The sequence below is a fragment of the Oryctolagus cuniculus genome, chromosome 19, assembly GCF_964237555.1.
Source record: "Oryctolagus cuniculus chromosome 19, mOryCun1.1, whole genome shotgun sequence".
Taxonomy (NCBI): domain Eukaryota; kingdom Metazoa; phylum Chordata; class Mammalia; order Lagomorpha; family Leporidae; genus Oryctolagus; species Oryctolagus cuniculus.
This window is the reverse complement of record NC_091450.1, coordinates 59,587,697-59,607,305: the sequence shown is the minus strand read 5'-3', so window position 1 is coordinate 59,607,305 and position 19,609 is coordinate 59,587,697. Positions and strand designations below refer to the sequence as shown.

Genomic DNA, 19,609 nt, shown 5'->3' with positions numbered 1-19,609 from the left:
AGTGGCTGCCTCACCACAGTTTCACCTAATCCTGGCTTGACCCTGCGGGGGTGGGGAGAGGCACTGGATCTCCTCAGGCTCAGCCACCAGCATCGAAATCAGCAACTCAGGGCTTGCACAAGCTCTGAGCTGGGGCAGACATGATGCTGACTCCCACCGGAGCACCATGCAGAAGAAACAGATGCACCTGCGGGTGCACTTCTGGGTCACAGTGCTGGGCACAGGCACACTCCTCACCGGTGACCGACAGGGCACCAAGGGATGCAGCTATGCCCTGATGCCCCAGGACCACTTCCATTCCTGCCTCATCAGGCTGTGACCCAGGGAGGCAGCCACTGAAAGCCCAGGCACTCTGGACCCAGCCACCCTGTCTAGTGGGAGTCCTGAATGGAGCTCCTGCCTCCTGGCTTCTGCCTGGACCAGCGCTGCCCCTTGCTGCTGCTTGGGGAGAGCAGCAGTGCAAGCAGCATCATGAGCACTCTTTCTCACTCTGAGTGATCATCCATCTGGGGGGTTACCCCCCAGGTGGCTAAAAAGGCCAGGGCTTGGCCAGGCCAAAGCAGAAGCCAGGGACTTTATCCGGTGCCCAATTCTGGGTTCAGGGTCCTAAGACCTTGGGCCTTCTCCCTCTGCTTTCCCAGCAATGTTCGCAGACAGCAGCATTCCATGGGCAATGGCTTCCGGAGGACCTGGCATTGTGGGGTAGTGGCTATAGCCACCACCCACATCGCACATCCCATCTAGGCGCCAGTTCGAGTCCTGGATGCTGCACTTCTGATGTGGCTCTCTGCCGTGGTTTGGGAAGGCAGTAGAAGATGGCCCAACTCCTTGTGCCCTTGTACCCATGAAGGAGACCACGGGGAGGTTCCGGGCTCCTGCTTTTAGATCTCCTCTGCTCTGGCCATTGCAGCCGAATAGGAAGTGGAACAGCAGATGGAAAACCTATGTATCTGTCTCTCTCTTTCTCTCTCTCGCTCTCTCTGCCTCCCATCCTCTCTGTGTATATGTCTGAATTTCAAATAAATAAATATTTAAGAAAAAGTAAAAATTAAAAAAGGAAGACATAGCTGTAAATAAAATACAGGCCAACTACTAGAGTTTATTTACAAACTGATACTACAGGTATTGCATACCAAATAGACACAGAATTTGAAAAAGAATTTAAATCAGTCTTAGAAAAGATTCTAGTACCCATTCATTCTCTTCTTCCTTACAAACATTCTGTGTGGCATTATCTCTGACTTAAGCATGAGGAAATCTTTGTAATTTATTTATTCAGACACTTATGTACCCACTCACACAAGGACTTGAAACACCTGTGATCTACAGAGTTCTCCATGGAACACAGATCTACTTCCCAGACACCACCCTGTACAGTCTAGCCCTGCATTTAAAGTACGGATCATGTTGGAAACAGGCCAAATCACATGTCCCACAAAGCAAGAGAGAATACAGAAAGGTAGTATCTGAGGTCACTATTCACATTTTCTACATGCACACGATCATGTTGGTACTTCTTCTCTAATTTCTCATTGTAGATACAAATTGGGAGGGAGGAAGTCCAACTATCCGTATTCGCAGATGACACAATTCTATATATAGAAGATCCAAAAGACTCCACTAAGAGACTATTGAAATTCAGAGTAGAGTTAGGTAATGAGCCAGGAAAAAAAATCAAGTCTTTGTATACACAGACAATGTCATGGCTGAGAAAGGAATTCTAAGATCAATCCCGTTCACATAGCTACAAAGAAAATAAAAAGCTTGGAATAATTTAACCAAGGATGTTCAACATCTGGGAATCACAAAAGATTAAAGAGAGAGATACAAGAGGACACCAAAAAAAAAAATGGAGAAGCTTCTGCCCTGCAAAAGAAAACACTCAGCCAAGTAAAGAGGCAACTAACGGAATGGGAGAAATTATATGCAAAGTATGCAACTGATAAAGGATAAACTAAACCACAAGAAACTTTCAAAAAATTCAACTACAGCAAAACAAACCACCCACTCAGGAAATGGGCAAGGGGCTTCCACAGGCATATTTCAAGAAAGGAAATCTAGGAGAAACAGTGACTTGATCAGCTCTTGTCCTGACTGTTGACGTACAATGTAATACTTTATCCATTTTAGTATTTTTTTTGTTTTGTTCTAGTACTATTGGTTGAACTCTGTAATTAACACACAATTATTCTTAGGTGTTTAAATTTTAACTGAAAAGTGATCCCTGTTAAATATAAGAGTGGGAATAAGAGAGGGAGGAGATGTACAATTTGGGACATGCTCAAGCTGACTTGCCCCAAATGGTAGAGTTAGTAAAGTGCAAGGGGATTCCAATTCAATCCCAACAAGGTGGCATGTACCACTGCCATCTCACTAGTCCAAGTGATCAATTTCACTTCACAACTGATCACACTGATAGGTCGAAGAGTGAAAGGGATCACACAGACAAGACTAGTGTCTGCTAATACTAACTGACAGAATCAAAAAGGGAGAGAAGGATCCATCATGGGAAGCAGGATACACAGCAGACTCATAGAATGGCAGATGTTCTAAACAGCACTCTGGCCTCAGAATCAGCCCTTAAGACATTCGGATATGGCTGAAGAGCCCATGAGAATATTTTAGGCATGGAAAGCCAAGACACTCTGGAAAAAAAAAAAAAGAAGACCTAAATGAAAGATCTCTGCGAGTGACCCCAGTGGAAAAAACGGGTCATCAAAGAAGGACGTACCTTTCACTGAAGGGAGGAGAAAACTTCCACTTTGACTATGACCCTGTCGGAATAAGATCGAAGTCGGCAAACTCAAAAGGCTTCCAGAGCCTTGGCAACTCATGACTAGAGACTAGGGAGATAACTGACACCATAAACAAGAGCGTCAAACTGTTAAGTCAACAACAGGAGTCACTGTGTCCTTACTTCTCATGTGGGGTCTGTCCTTAATGTGTTGTCCAATGTGAAATAATGCTATAAGTAGTACTCAAACAGTATTTTACACTTGTGTTTCTGTGTGGGTGCAAACTGATGAAATCTTTATTTAATGTATACTGAATCAATCTTCTGTATATAAATATAATTGAAAATGAATCTTGATGTGAATGGAATGGGAGAGGGAGCGGGAGATGGGGGGGGTGTAAATGGAAGGGAAATTATGTGTGTGGGGGGAGCCATTGTAATCCATAAACTGTACTTTGGAAATTTATATTTACTAAATAAAAAAAAAGAAAAAGAAAAAAGAAAAAAAAGAAAGGAAATCTAAATGTCCAACAAACATATGTAGAAATGCTAAGTATCACTAGCCATCAGGGAAATGCAAATCGATATTACAATTACCTTGAATATGTGAGGGAAAAGGCACCCTAATCCACTGCTGGTGGGAATGTAAACTGGTATCACCACTATGGAAGACAGTATGGAGATAAGTCAGAAATCTGGATACAGACGTAGCATATGAGCCAGCCACTCCAGCTCTGGGAATGCACCCAAGGGGAATGAAATCAGCATACAAAAAAAGAGTTCTCTCTGCCCCCATATTTACCACAGCTCAATTCACAAGAGCAAACATATGCCATCAGCCAAAATGCCGATCACCTCAAGACTGAATAAAGACATTACGGGCTATGGACATCATATATGCGTCTGCAGACTGAATAGCCTGGCTATTGTGCATCCTACTGCAATAAGCATAGGCCTGCGAAAGCCTCTCTGTCTATACAATGATTTCGTTTCCTTCAATATGTTCCCAGTAGTGGGTACACCCATACAGTTTTCCATGTTGACAGGACCAATTTCACATGAGAAACTGTATTGCTCTACAGGTATATATTACAGAATACAGACATCAGATCCATAAACCCAATTTTACCTACAAACACTAGAACAGCAAAGTAAATCTTAAGAAACCGGAAGGAGGAAAACGATTCAAAGGGAAATCAATCCAACAGCATAGAAAAATCACTAAAGACATTCACTGAGACCAAAATACAGTTCTGGAAAACTCAGTGAAACTGACAAAAGAGGAAACAGGGGGGGAAAGGAGAACAGACTCAAGTGACTTGACAACAGAAATGACAGAGAGGACATCACTACCAACCTTGCCAAAATAATAAACCAAAAATACTAGGGAAAAACCAGGCACGGGGATTTGGTCAACCTAGATAGAGTGGCTTGATTCTCAGAAAGATGCCAACCACTAAACCTGAATACAGTAAAACAAGAAATTCTGAATACACTTATAATTTGAAAAGAGACTGTAGCTGCAGGGAAACAGAAACAAACGAAAAAGACAAGAAGGAAAGTCCAGTGAGAACTCCACTTGAAAGATAATTAAAATCCGTGATTCACACACCATCCCAAAAAGGGGATGAAGAGGAAAAGCCTTCCATTTCATTCCATCAGACCAGCATTATCCCAACATCCCAAACAAGCACACCACAAAGAAAATGGCACACAAATATCCGTCGTGAATGTGTCACAGGCCTCAACAAAATATGATCAGATGCCATCCAGAAGCACAACCAAAGCTTAGCACACTGGGCGCAACTGAGTTTCTCCAGAAATGCAAGGATGCATTTCTACCATACAAAATCAATCTATCACAGAACAGAACACACATGGGGAAAGCCCACAAAGTATCCCGACAGACACAGAAAACCTATTCCACAAAAACTCTCGTGACTTGTGCAATACTAAAAACCAAATCATCAAATTAGGAACAGAAGGTACACCTCGGCCTGACAAGGCTCTTTCATTAAAAACCCACAGAGCGCTAATATCACACCCAATGCCAGGAACCCGAAACTGTCCTCCTAGACCAGGACACAGACACGCACTTTCGCTCTCATTCCTCCTGACAATAGTCTCAGAGGTCTAGAGCAGGGAGGCTGGGCCCTCGAAAAGCAAACAGACAAGAACACAAGGCCGTTCCGGGAGGAGACCCAGCCACCTCTGCTCTTGCACAGCTGCACGCACCCTGGGGACCCTTCCAGACTATCCGCACTGCACGACAGCGACTCCACCCGCGCCTTCAGGACCCAAGAGCAACAGGCACGCCTGCAGCCAAGACCCCCAGTGGGACACCGCAACAGCCACGTGTCACTCACCTCCGGGGGGCAGTCTGCCGGCGGGACAGAGGTCCGCGAAGGCCGTTGCTTCCCAAAGGGGCCAAAGAATAGAAACGCGCCTGGGAAATGGCGCGGAAGCCTCCGACCCGCACCCTCTCCTGATCCTGGCCTGACCCTGGGGCCGCTGGGTCTCCCTCAGGCTCTGTCAGCAGCATCAAGTAGAGCTCCTCTCCCCACCTCTTGCATGGGCTCTCGGGCAGGAGCAGACGCGGCGCTGACTCCCAGCGGAGCAGCGCGGGGCAGTTGAGGCCAGGCGTGTGGGTGCACTTCCGGGTCACAGCGCCAGGCCCAGGCGCAGGCGCACTCCCAACAGGCCGTCACCATGGCACCCCAGGACACATCTGCACACTGCTGCATCCACGCGGTGACCCAGGGACGCAGACGCTGATAGCCCACGTTCTCTGGAGCCCACCCTCATTGTAATCCATAAGCTGTACTTTGGAAATTATATTCATTAAATAAAAGTTAAAAAAATTTTAAAGAATAACAATACTCACTTTTCACTTGCTTCCCAGGTAGGACCTCTGTCCCTATTGAATAGTAATATGAGAATTGACTGCAAATTCTCTCCCCAAACTGTACTCTATATGTTGTATGTTGGCATGGGTGCAAATTGCTGAAGTCTATGATTAGCATAGAATTGGTTTTCTATATATACAGTCATACTAAAAATGATCCATAATGAAGAATGAGATGGGAGAGAGAATGGGAGCTGGGATGGGGGTTGGAGGGATATGGGGAAAGAACCACTATAGTCCTAAAGTTGTATCTATGTAAAAATGTATTCATTAAATAAAAATTAAAATTAAAATAAAAAAAATGCTCAGGATCACTAGACATCAGGGAAATGGAAATCAATTCTACAATGGCCTTGAGCATGTGAGGGAAAAGGAACCCTAATCCACTGCTGGTGGGAATGTAAACTGGTATCACCACTATGGAAGACAGTATGGAGATAAGTCAGAAATCTGGATACAGACGTAGCATATGAGCCAGCCACTCCAGCTCTGGGAATGCACCCAAGGGGAATGAAATCAGCATACAAAAAAAAAGAGTTCTCTCTGCCCCCATATTTACCACAGCTCAATTCACAAGAGCAAACATATGCCATCAGCCAAAATGCCGATCACCTCAAGACTGAATAAAGACATTACGGGCTATGGACACCATACATGCGTCTGCAGACTGCATAGCCTGGCTATTGTGCATCCTACTGCAATAAGCATAGGCCTGCGAAAGCCTCTCTGTCTATACAATGATTTCGTTTCCTTCAATATGTTCCCAGTAGTGGGTACATCCATATAGTTTTCCATGTTGACAGGACCAATTTCACATGAGAAATTGTATTGCTCTACAGGTATATATTACAGAATACAGACATCGGATCCATAAACCCAATTTTACCTTCAAACACTAGAACAGCAAAGTAAATCTTATGAAACTGGAAGCAGGAAAATGATTCAAACGGAAATAAAGTCAACGGCATAGAAAATATCACAACAAAAATTCAGTGAGACCAAAATACAGTTCTTGAAAACTCAGTGAAACTGACACTACGTTTATACACATGAAACAAGCAAAAAAGAGAACAGACTAAAATGACTTAACAAGAGAAATGACAGAGAGGACATTACTAACAACCTTACTAAAATAATAATCAAAAACACTATGGGAAAACGAAGGCACAAGAATTTGGTCAATGTGGATACAGTGGATTGATTCTCAGAAAGAAATAAACCCCAAAACTGATTGTAGTCAAACTAGAAACTGTGAATATACTTTTAAATTGAAATGAGACTGTATTAGCAGGGAAACCAAAAACCAAACACAAAAAATGAATATAATTCCAGGACCACAAGGCTTCACCAGTGAGAACTCCCAGTTACAGGGTAATTAAAATCCATGATTCACAAATCCTTCCAAAAAGGAGATTAAGAGGGAAAACATCCAATTTTCTTCCATCACACCAGCATTATCCCAACATCGAAAACAAACACATAATAAAGAAAGTGGCATATAAATATCTGTCATGAATCTGTCATAATCCTGAACAAATTGCCAAATGTGATCCAGAAGCACAACTAAAGCTTAGCTCACAGTGCGCAACTGAGAGTTACTCCAGGAATTCAAGGATGGCTACCATACAAAATCAATATATCCCAGAACAGAATCAACAAGAGAAAAGGCCACACGTTATCCCTACAGACACAGAAAAACTATTTCACAAAAACTTCCATTACTTTCTCCGATATTAAAAAAAAAAATCATCAAATTAGGAACGGAAGGTACACCTCGGCCTGACAAGGCTCTTTCATGAAAAACCCACAGAGCGCTAATATCACACCCAATGTCAGGAACCCAAAACTGTCCTGACCAGGACACAGACATGCATTTTTGCTCTCGTTCCATCAACAGTCTCAGAGGTCTAGAGCAGGGAGGCTGGGTCCTCAAAAAGCGAACAGAAGGGAACACATGGCCCTTCAGGGAGGAGACCCAGACACCTCTGCTCTCACACAGCTGCTCGCACACTGGGGACCCTTCCAGACTGTCCACACAGCACAACCGACCGCGACTCCACCCGCGCCTTCGGGACGCACGAGCAACAGGCACGCCTGCAGCCAAGACCACCAGCGGGAAACCGCAACAGCCGCACGTCACTCACCTCCAAGGGGGCCTGGTCTGCTGGCGGGACAGCCATTGCTTCCAGAAGGGGCTGAAGAAGAAAAATACCACATTTCTGTTGGCTGCAGACCAGTGCAGGGAGCTGCCCCACGGGGCTGTGCCCTCTACATTCCCTCCTTCTCACCATTAAACAGCCCAGTGAAGCAGGCTGGGAAAATTGTAGGATACCTGGTGCCACTTAGTATAGCCACTAATGCCATCAGGTGACCTTGACAGACAACAAATTACAAGGACTTCTTGGCTCCATGTGGGGGGCCTCTGCATCCAGGCAGAGCCTTGTAGCAGAAGCACTTTGGGAACACATGTGCAATGCACACAGAGGAACACGGGAGGGTACGGTAGGAATGAATGAATAAGGGCCTCTGGCTTCTTGCTTCCATAAGTCAGTGTGGCCCTGTGGTGACAGATAAAGAAAGAACGGCTGTGGTTCCCTGGCAGTAAGATTCTCAGCAAGAGGACCACCCGTGTTCAAGGCCAGTATCTCCCTCCAGACCCTCCCCTTGCCCACCGCCTTAACACAGGTCAAGCTGCATGGCTGGAAGAAATCCCAAGCAAAGACGTGAGCCAACACTCTGGCCTGTCTGTCCTGGTGGATGCTCAGTCAGGGAAGAGTTATCCTTTCCCTAAATCCTTCCCTTCACAGCTCAAGCTGCAGATCCTCTCTGTTAAAGTCTGTCCCCCTAGAGAGAACCAAACCACACTCAGACCTGACCAGAGTAGCTACAGATCCCAGGGGAGCTCATGCTCAGGGCAGCTGAGGACATGAAGACCACCACACAGACCATGGATCCCACCAAAGGTGTCCTGCAAGTCTGAACCACAGGGGGTGTGAGCAGTGCGATGACAGTGCGAGCCACTGCTCAGAGGGAACCAATTTAAGACCCAGCCCTGGCACAGCCACCAGATGCCAGTGACACGGCTGTCATAACAGCTCATCTTCTCTCCTAGGCCAAGCAAGGATGCACCCCAGAGCTTCTCGCCGCTGCCACAGCAGGAGCCCTGCTCTTCCTGGTGTGAAACAGTACGCAGGGACTGCACTGGCCTGCAGCCAACAGAAATGTGGTATGCATCACTCCTCTCCTGGATGCCATTCCCAGCCTTGGGACCACAGTTCAACTGTGGCCAGACACGAGGTGGTAGTGGCAACAGGGAGCACACACTTTATCTGCACCTGTCACTGCATGGGCTGCCCTATCCTCCTCTGGCCAGGCAACTGCTTGGGAGCTGCAGCCAAGGGACTGCAGCAGGAGTGACAGCTGCTCTGAATAGGCCTTGTCATTCTCTCCCTAGCATGTCACCCACTAATAATATTTTTACTGTTAGGCCTCAGCTAAGGGATATTATCAGAACAAATAAGTGAAGGCATAGAAAGACAGTTGACAAGAAGGCCCTTTTACTGAAGTAATTACAGACAACTTGTTTAATTTGAGGAAAGGAACAGTGGAGCACAGGAAGCACATGGAAGTCCTAATACACACGACCTGAAAGATCTTCACTGTGACCCACCGCAGTCAAATTCTGCACACTCCAACATGCAGAAGGACTCTAAAATCATACAAGAGAAACACCAGACCCTTTTCAGAAGATCTCTGATTAGAATCACATCTGACTTCTCATCAGACACCCTATATGGGCTAGGAGAAAGTGGGGAGATGTATGCCAAGTCTTAAAAAAAATAGAGCTGTTAACCAAAAATAAAGTACTTTGCAAATCTCTCACTTATGAAACAAGATGAAATAAAAAATTAGAGCCTGGTGAGGACATTTCGTCTGGCCTCTTGACACACACCTCTTCTGCTCCACAATAAACTTTCCACTTCAGCTTCCTGTGACTTTCTGAAGTATCCACCTGTATCTACTCAAGACATTGAATCCAGTTATAAATCCTCCAACAACGAAAATGATAAGCCCTCCTATCTAATACCAATTCACTAGGCCATAAAGCAAGTCTCAGCAAATTCAAAAGAATTAGAATCATACCATGCAGCTTCTCAGACCACAGTGGAATGAAGGTGGAAATTAGCAACTCAGGAATCCCTGGAGCATATGCAAACACATGGAGATTGAACAACATGCTCCTGAATGAACACTGTGTCTTAGGAGAAATCAAAAACTTTCTGGAAGTAAATGAGGATAACAGCCCAACATATCAAAACTTATGGGATACAGCAAAAGCAGTGTTAAGAGGAAAGTTTATAGTAATAGGTGCCTACATAAAGAAATTGGAAAGGCACCAAATAAATGAGCTTTTGATTCATCTCAAGGATCTAGAAAAACTGCAGAAAACCAGACCCAAATCTAGTAAGAGAAGAGAAATAATTAAAATCAGAGAAGAAATCAATAGGATTGACTCCAAAAAAAATTTACAAAAAAATCAGCAAAACGAGGAGCTGGTTTTTGGAAAAAATAAACAAAATAGTCACCCCATTGACACAACTAAATAAAAAAAGAAAAGACTCAAATCAATAAAATCAGAGATGGAGGAGAGAACCTCCACTTTGACTATGACTTTGTCTAAACAAGATAAGAGTCGGAGAACTCAAGGGGCTTCCATAGCCTTGGAAACTCATGACTGGAGCATTGGGAGATTACTGAGGCCATAAACAAGAGTGTCAATTTGTAAAGTCAACAACAGGAGTCACTGTGCACTTACTCCTCATGTAGGATCTCTGTCCTTAATGTGCTGTACATTGAGACTTAATGCTATAACGAATACTCAAACAGTGTATTTCACTTTGTGTTTCTATGGGGGTGCACACTGTTGAAAGCTTTACTTAATGTATACTAAACTGATCTTCTGTAAAGAAAAAAAAGAAGAAATTATCAATTCCCAACTTGACTCTCACTGGGATTAAACATGACAATAGGTCTGATCTGATTTCATCATCATTTAAAAAATCATCTATTATTTTTCACTTTATGTTTCTGTGTGGGAGCAAACTGTTGAAATCTTTACTTAATGTATGCTAAACTGATCTTCTGTATATAAAGAGAATCGAAAATGAATCTTGATGTGAATGGAAGGGGAGAGGGAATGGGAGAGGGGAGGGTTGCGGGTGGGAGGGACGTTATGGGGGGGAAAGCCATTGTAACCCATGAGACGTACTTTGGAAATTTATATTCATTAAATAAAAGTTAAAAAAATAAAAAAAATAAAATCAGTGATGAAAAAGGAGGCATAACAACAGACACCACAGAAATAAAAAGAATCATCAGAAAGTACTACAAGGATGTGTATGCCAGCAAACAGGGAAATCTACCAGAAATAAACAGTAATAAAGGTCCTCCCAACAAAGAAAAGCCCAGGACCAGATGGATTCACTGCTGAATTCTACCAGACATTTAAAGAACTAACTCTAATTCTTCTCAAACTATTCAGAACAATCAAAAAAAAAAAAGGGGGAATCCTCCCAAATTCTTTCTATGAAGCCAGCATCACCTTAATTCCTAAGCCGGAAAAAGATGCAGCATTGAAAGAAAATTACAGACCAAAATCCCTGATGAACATAGATGCAAAAATCCTCAATAAAATTCTCACCAATACAATGCAACAACACATCAGAAAGATCATCCACCCAGACCAAGTGGGATTTATCCCTGGTATGCAGGGATGGTTAAATGTGCGCAAATCAGTGTGATACACCACATTAAAAAGCTGCAGAAGAAAAACCATATTATTATATCAATAGACGTAGAGAAAGCATTTGATAAAACACAACACCCATTCATGATGAAAACCCTAAGCAAACTGAGTATAGAAGAAACATTCCTCAATACAATCAAAGCAATCTATGAAAAACCCACGGCCAGCATCCTATTGAATGGGGAAAGTTGGAAGTATTTCCACTGAGATCTGGTACCAGACAGGGATACCCACTCTCACCACTGCTATTCAACATAGTTCTGGAGGTTTTAGCCAGAGCTGTTAGGGAAGAAAAAGAAATTAAAGGGATACAAATTGGGAAGGAAGAACTCAAATTATCCCTCTTTGCAGATGATATGATTCTTCATTTAGGGGACCCAAAGAACTCTACTAAGAGACTATTGGGACTCATAGAAGAGTTTGGCAAAGTAGCAGGGTATAAAATCAATGCACAAAAATCAACAGCCTTTGTATACACAGGCAATGCCATGGCTGAGGAAGAACTTCTAAGATCAATCCCATTCACAATAGCTACAAAAACAATCAAATACCTTGGAATCAACTTAACCAAGGATGTTAAAGATCTCTACGATGAAAATTACAAAACCTTAAAGAAAGAAATAGAAGAGGATACCGAGAAATGGAAAAATCTTCCATGCTCATGGATTGCAAGAATCAACATAATCAAAATGTCCATTCTCCCAAAAGCAATTTATAGATTCAATGCAAGACCAATCAAAATACCAAAGACATTCTTCTCAGATCTAGAAAAAATGATGCTGAAATTCATATGGAGGCACAAGAGACCTCAAATAGCTAAAGCAATCTTGTGCAACAAAAACAAAGCCGGAGGCATCACAATACCAGATTTCAGGACATAATACAGGGCAGCTGTAATCAAAACAGCATGGTACTGGTACAGAAATAGATGGATAGACCAATGGAACAGAATAGAAACACCAGAAATCAATCCAAATATCTACAGCCAACTTATTTTTGATCAAGGATCCAAAACCAATCCCTGGAGTAAGGACAGTCTATTCAATAAATGGTGCTGGGGAAATTGGATTTCCACGTGCAGAATCATGAAGCAAGATCCTTATCTTTCACCATACACAAAATCCACTCAACATGGATTAAAGACCTAAATCTATGACCCGACACCATCAAATTATTAGAGAACATTGGAGAAACCCTGCAAGATATAGGCACAGGCAAAGACTTCTTGGAAAAGATCCAAGAAGCACAGGCAACCAAAATCAAAGTTAACATTTGGGATTGCATCAAACTGAGAAGTTTCTGTACTGCAAGGCAAACAGTGAGGAAAGTTAAGAGGCAACCAACAGAATGGGAAAAATATTTGCAAACTATGCAACAGATAAAGGGTTAATAACCAGAATCTACAAAGAGATCAAGAAACTCCACAAAAACAAAACCAACAACCCACTTAAGAGATGGGCCAAGGACCTCAATAGACATTTTTCAAAAGAGGAAATCCAAATGGCCAACAGGCACATGAAAAAATGTTCATGATCACTAGCAATCAGGGTAATGCAAATCGAAACCACAATGAGGTTTCACCTCACCCTGGTGAGAATGGCTCACCTTCAGAAATCTACCAACAACAGATGCAGGCGAGGATGTGGGGAAAAAGGGACACTAACCCACTGTTGGTGGGAATGCAAACTGGTTAAGCCACTATGAAAGTAAGTCTGGAGATTTCTCAGAAACCTGAATAGAACCCTACCATTCAACCCAGCCATCCCACTCCTTGGAATTTACCCAAAGGAAATTACACTGGCAAACAAAAAGGCTGTCTGCACCTTAATGTTTATTGCAGCTCAATTCACAATAGCTAAGACCTGGAATCAACCTAAATGCCCATCAACAGTAGACTGGATAAAGAAATTATGGGACATGCACTCTATAGAATACTATACAGCAGTCAAAAACAATAAAATCCGGTCATTTGCAACAAAATGGTGGAATCTGGAACACATCATGCTGAGTGAATCAAGCAAATCCCAAAGGGAGAAATATCATATGTTCTCCCTGATAGGTGACAACTAACCGAGCACCAAAAAGGAAACCTGGTGAAGTGAAATGGAAACTACGAGAAACAGTTACGTGATCAGCCCTTGTCCGGACTGCTGATGTACAATTTCATACTTTACCCCTCTTAGTATTTTTTTGTTCTACTTAATACTATTGGTTGAACTCTGTAATTAACACACAATTATTCTTAGGGGTTTAAAGTTAACTGAAATGTGATCCCTGTTAAATATAAGAGTGGGAATAAGAGAGGGAGGAGATGTACAATTTGGGACATGCTCAAGCTGACTTGCCCCAAATGCTGGAGTTAGAAATGTGCCAGGGCATTCTAACACAATCCCATCAAGTTGGCATGTACCAATGCCATCTCACTAGTCCAAGTGAACAATTTCAGGTCACAATAGATCATAATGATAAGTCTAAGAGTCAAAGGGATCACACAAACAAGACTAGTGTCTGATAATACTAACTGATAGAATCAAAAAAGGAGAGAACAATCCAACATGGGAAGCGGGATACACAGCAGACTCATAGAATGGCAGATGTCCTATACAGCACTCTGGCCTCAGAATTAGCCCTTAAGGCATTTGGATCTGGCTGAAGAGCCCATGAGAGTATTTTAGGCATGGAAAGCCAAGACACTCAGGCAAAAAACAAAAACAAAAACAAAAACCTAAAGGAAAGATCTCTGTGAGTGAGATCCCAGTAGAAAGAACCGGCCATCAAAGAAGGAGGTCCCTTTCTCTGAAGAGAGGACAAAACTTGCACTTTGACTATGACCTTGTCGAAATAAGATCGAAGTCAGCGAACTCAAAAGGTTTCCATAGCCTTGGCAACTCATGACTAGAGTCTAGGGAGATTACTGACACCTTAAACTAGAGTGTCAATTTGTTAAGTCAACAACAGGAGTCACTGTGCACTTACTCCTCATGTAGGATCTCTGTCCTTAATGTGTTGTTCAATGTGAATTAATGCTATAAGTAGTACTCAAACAGTATTTTACACTTTATGTTCTGTGTGGGTGAAACTGATGAAATCCTTACTTAATATATACTAAATTGATCTTCTGTATATAAAGATAATTGAAAATGAATCTTCATGTGAATGGAATGGGAGAGGGAGCAGGAGATGGGAGGGTTGTGGGTGGGAGGGAAGTTCTGGGGGGAAGCCATTGTAATCCATAAACTGTACTTTGGAAATTTATATTTACTAAATAAAAGTTAAAAAAATCAATTGTATTGTACCATCATCAACAGGTAGACACTGATTTGAAATTTAAAATAGCCTACTGAAATGAAAACTCGTAAACTCTATCAATAAAATACACAGTATGTTGGCTGAAGATTAAAATGCTGATGAAGGAAACTAAAGAAGATCTAAGTAAATACGCTGTGTATTGGACTGGAAGACTGAATATTATTAATATAACATTTCTTCTAAAATGGTTCTAGGTTCAACACCATTTAAATAAAAAACAAAACAAAACAAAAAAACAACCAACCAAAAAAACCTCCAGCAACAGGTTTTTGAGAAAAAAAAAAAACAAACATGAATATAGTTAGGAAAACTCAAGACAATTGACTATCAACTTCACCATGAAAAACAAGGAACTGGGTGAAATGACAACTGTCTTTCCAGACTTTCAATAAACCTACAATAACCAAGACCTTGCTTTGGGATTCCTGAAACAACAGAAGAAACACGTTTCAACAGAGTAGGATAGTGAATCCAAAAGTAAACCTCATCCCAAAATACATAAGCAACCATAGTTAAAACTACAAAGAGAAATAAACAAAGGCACTATTACACTCACAGATGCCAAGACATCTCTTTCGTTACCAGATCAGCAGTCAGACCATCAGTAAGGATGTAGCTGAAAAGAACAGCACCTGAATCAACCAAGTGTTGAACGGATCCTTCGAGGATGCTCTGTCCACAGCAACACAACACGACACTCTTCTCAGACCCACACAGCACATCCACTCTGACCACGTTCGCTGCTGTACAACAGACCTCAACTCCTAAGGAAGAGTCACCACACAATGTAAGGTCTCAGATCACAATGCAACCTCTCTACTCAGAGGTCAGTACGAAAAGGCTGGAAAATCCGGCCGGCGCCGCGGGTCAATAGGCTAATCCTCCACCTAGTGGCACTGGCACACCGGGTTCTAGTCCCAGTCACGGTGCCGGATTCTGTCCTGGTTGCCCCTCTTCCAGGCCAGCTGTCTGCTATGGCCCAGGAGTGCAGTGGAGGATGGCCCAAGTCCTTGGGCCCTGCACCCTATGGGAGACCAGGATAAGTACCTGGCTCTTGCCTTTGGATCAGCGTGGTGCACTGGCTGCAGCGGCCACTGGAGGGTGAACCAACGGCAAAGGAAGACCTTCTCTATGTCTCTCTCTCTCTCACTGTCCACTCTGCCTGTCAAAAAAAAAAAAAAAAGAAAGAAAAAAAAGGCTGGAAAATCCCAAATACTTGCGAGAAGAACAATCAACCAACCTCAAAATAACACATTTATAAATCTCAAATAAAAAATCATTCAAACTAAATGGAAACTGTATCCTGCCCATTTATAGTAATGGATGCATATTTTAGAAAAGAACCACCAAGATCCATGAGCTACACTTTCACCCTAGGAGATCAGAGGAAGAACAGCAACTTAAACACTTAAAGCAAGGTGAGGAAAATGAAATCAATCATGGAGAGATACAAGTACAAGTCGATGGGACTGAAAAAAGCTCAATCACAGAAAAACGATGACAAAACTAACACTTGGTTCTTTGAACACAAAATTCGTGAACTTCTCAGCACCAACCAAAAAAAAAACTGGTGCAAGTTAATGAGTTGGTTAATGAAACGGTGCCACCATGACTGCATGGACAAGATAACTCTAAAGGAATAGTATGAACAACTCTGTGACCAAAAATTATATAAGATAAATGAACTGCGTGAATGCCTTTGAAACGCAGAATATGCCAAAATCCACCCAAAGGGAAAATGGGAATGCTTCCATAATTACTAAGGAAGTTATAATTTATAACTAGAGTAACACATAATTATAAAGTATCAGAAAATGTATTAGATATAGGTTACTGTATTCACATACCCTGTTTCTGCTCAGCTAAAAAGAAACCGTGGGCAGAAAAGTACTTAAGATACCTGCCTTGTGGCACAGCAGGTTACAACACAGCCTGGAACAATGTCATTCCATATAGACTCCAACTGGATTCCTGCTTGTTATGCTTTTTTTAAAAGCTTTATTTATTCATTTCAAAAGTAGAATTACAGAGAGTCAGAGGGAGAGAGAAAGAGAGAAGGTCTTCCATCCATGTGTTACTCCTCAGATGGACGCGACAGCTGGAGCTGAGTGGATTTGAAGCCAGGAGCCAGGAGCAGTTCCTCCAGGACTCCCACTCAGGTGCAGGGGCCCAAGGACTTGGGCCCTCTTCTATTGCTTTGCCAGGCCACAGCAGAGAGCTGGATCAGATGTGGAGCTGCTGGGACTCGAACCAACACCCATGTGGGATGCTGGTACATGCAGGGGCGGCTTCATCCACTATGCCACGGCTGCTCCCACCCCACCCCTCAACCCCCATCAACCCAGGCTATTCCAACTTGAGATCCAGCTGCCTGCTCAAATGCCTAGGAAAGCAGAGGAAGCACCCCCAAGGACTTGGGCCACCTTAACTTGCACTGCAGTACTGGATAAAGTACCTGGCCTCTGCTCCCACCTGGCCCAGCGCCGGCCATTGTAGCCACCTGGGGTGTGAATCCATACCCTGAAGATCTCTCCTGCACCGCCTCATCTAGAACTCTGCCTTGCAAACCAATTATTCCATAGGAAAAAAAAATACCTAGTACTTACTCTGAGGTGTCAGAATTTTGGACAGGCTGAGCACAGGGGGATTCTTAGCATTTCTCTAAGCTTCTGCTTTCTCCTCCATGTATGCAGTCTGAAAATTCACCGGATTACATTCCAATTAATTCGAGCACCCGTGCCCCCGTGTTCCTGCACACACAACCTTACACTGCTGAACAACCTGGAGCAGAGAGGCCGTGAGTCAAGGCCTCTTCTAAGGACGCCAAGGCTACATCTGGCCTGGCACAGAAAACCCCCCAAACCGACCTAGCTCCCAACCCCCCTCCCACACACCCCCCGGGGGCTCCCGTCACTCTCTCCCTCCTTTCCTCTCCCCCACACGCCTTTCTTCCCCTCCCTTCCTCGCTTCCCCACCTTCATTCTCTCCACTTCCTCTCTTCTCCCGCCTCACCTTTGTCCTCCCTCTCCTCCACCTTCTACCCAGTGACACCCCACACACACCCCCTCCCCGCACTCTGCACCTCGAGCCACGCCTACCCCGTGACGGGAAGTTCACCGTGCCGAATCCCCTCACAAAGAGCATTTCTGTTCCTCAGGAACAGGAACCAAGTCCTGAGGTGTAGTCTTCGGGAAGGGGCCGAAGCAGAGGACCGCGCCTGGAAGTTTCCAGAAGCCCGAGGAACTGATGCGGCCGCCTCGGGCCGCAGCCTCACCTGATCCTGGCCTGAGCCTGGGGGGCCCTGGGCTCCTCAGGTTTGGCCACCAGCGTTAAAGATGGCTCCTCAAGGCTCGCTCAAGCCGTGGGCAGGAGTGGGCACGGTGCTGACTCCCACCCCTGCACCGAGGGCAGAAGTGGCCACGCCAGTGGGTGCACTTCCGGGTCAAACCGCTGGGCGCAGGCGCACTCCTCACTGGCCATCGCCATGGCGCCACAGGACGCATCTGTGCGCTGCTGCATCCAGCGCCCGAAACTTCAGGCCCGCTTCAGTCAGCTGCTCTTGCTCCAGGTTGTGATCCAGGGAGGCAGCCGCTGAGGCCTGGGTACTCTTCCCTGGCTCGCTGCCTCCCTGCCTCCCTGCCTCCCTCGTGGGAGTCCTGAATGGAGCTCCTGCCTCCTGACTTCTGCCTGATCCAGTGCTGGCTGTCAAAGCCGTTTGGGGAAGAGAAGCACTGCAGGGGGCTTTGCCAGCACTCTTTCTCTCTCTCTCAGTGATCGTCCATCTGCGGGTTCACCCCTCAGGTGGCTACAGAGGCCAGGGCTGGGACAGGCCAAAGAAGAAGCCAAGGACTTTTTTCTGGTGCTCCATTCTGGGTTCAGGGGCTTAAGTCCTTGGGCCGTCTCCCTCTGCTTTCCCAGGCGTGTTAGCAGACAGCTGGATCCCACCGTGAACGGTTTCCGGGAGGGGCCGGCGCTGGGGGGTAGCGGGTCAAGCCACCACCTGCAGTGCCAGTATCTCATATGAAGCCGGTTTGAGTCCCAGCTGGTCCACTTCTGATGCAGTTCTCTGCTATGGTCTGGGAAGGCAGTCGAAGATGGTCCAAGTCCTGGGGACCTGTTCCCATGCAGGAGACCCCAGGGAGGCTCCTGGCTCCTCACCCTGGATCCTCTCAGCGCCAGCCATTGCAGCCAACTGTGAAGTGGACCAGCACATGGATAACCTCTCCCCCTCTCTCTCTCTGACACTCTGCCTCTGCCTCTCATCCTCTCTGTGTGTAACTCTGAATTTCAAATAAATAAATAAGACTTTTTAAAAAAGTAAAACCTAGCTCATTGTAAAGAAAATACTACATCAAGGCCAACTACTAGAGTTTATCTAGAATTTGATTCTATATGCATTACATACCCCATTAACACAGAATACAGAAAGGTAGCCTCTGAGGTCACTGTTGACATTTTCTATTCTCCTGTATATAGAAGATCCAAAAGACTCCACTAAAAGAATATCAAAACTCAGAGTAGAGTTTGGTACAGCGGCAGGATAGAAAATCAACAGCTTTTGTATACACAGACAAGGTCATGATTGAGAAAGGATTTCGAAGACTAATCCCGTTCACATATCTACAAAGAAAATAAAATAGGTTGGAATAAATTTAACCAAGGATGTCCAATATCTGAGAACTATAAAAGATTAATGAAGAGGACACCAAAAAAAAAAAAAAAAACTCCACAAAGTGAAGCGGCAACTAACAGAATGGTAGAACTTAATCTGCAATGTATGCAGCTGATAAAGGGTTTACTACCAGATATTTTCAAGAAACTCAGCAACAGAAAAACAAACCACCCACTCAAGAAA

The 19,609-nt window shown here is 44.1% G+C and overlaps 1 long non-coding RNA gene across 2 annotated transcripts in view; it reads right to left on the bottom strand.

Annotated features, from left to right (window-relative positions):
• The window catches only part of LOC103346706 (uncharacterized), a 115,368-nt gene that overhangs the window by 49,168 nt on the left and 46,591 nt on the right, over positions 1–19,609 (bottom strand). The window contains exon 1 of one of the 2 annotated variants that reach the window (XR_011384382.1): positions 5,101–7,738. The exons of the other annotated variant lie outside the window; for it this stretch is intronic. This is a non-coding gene — a long non-coding RNA (uncharacterized lncRNA). Of the gene's footprint in view, positions 1–5,100; positions 7,739–19,609 lie in introns of those variants that run through there. 2 annotated transcript variants of the gene reach the window in all.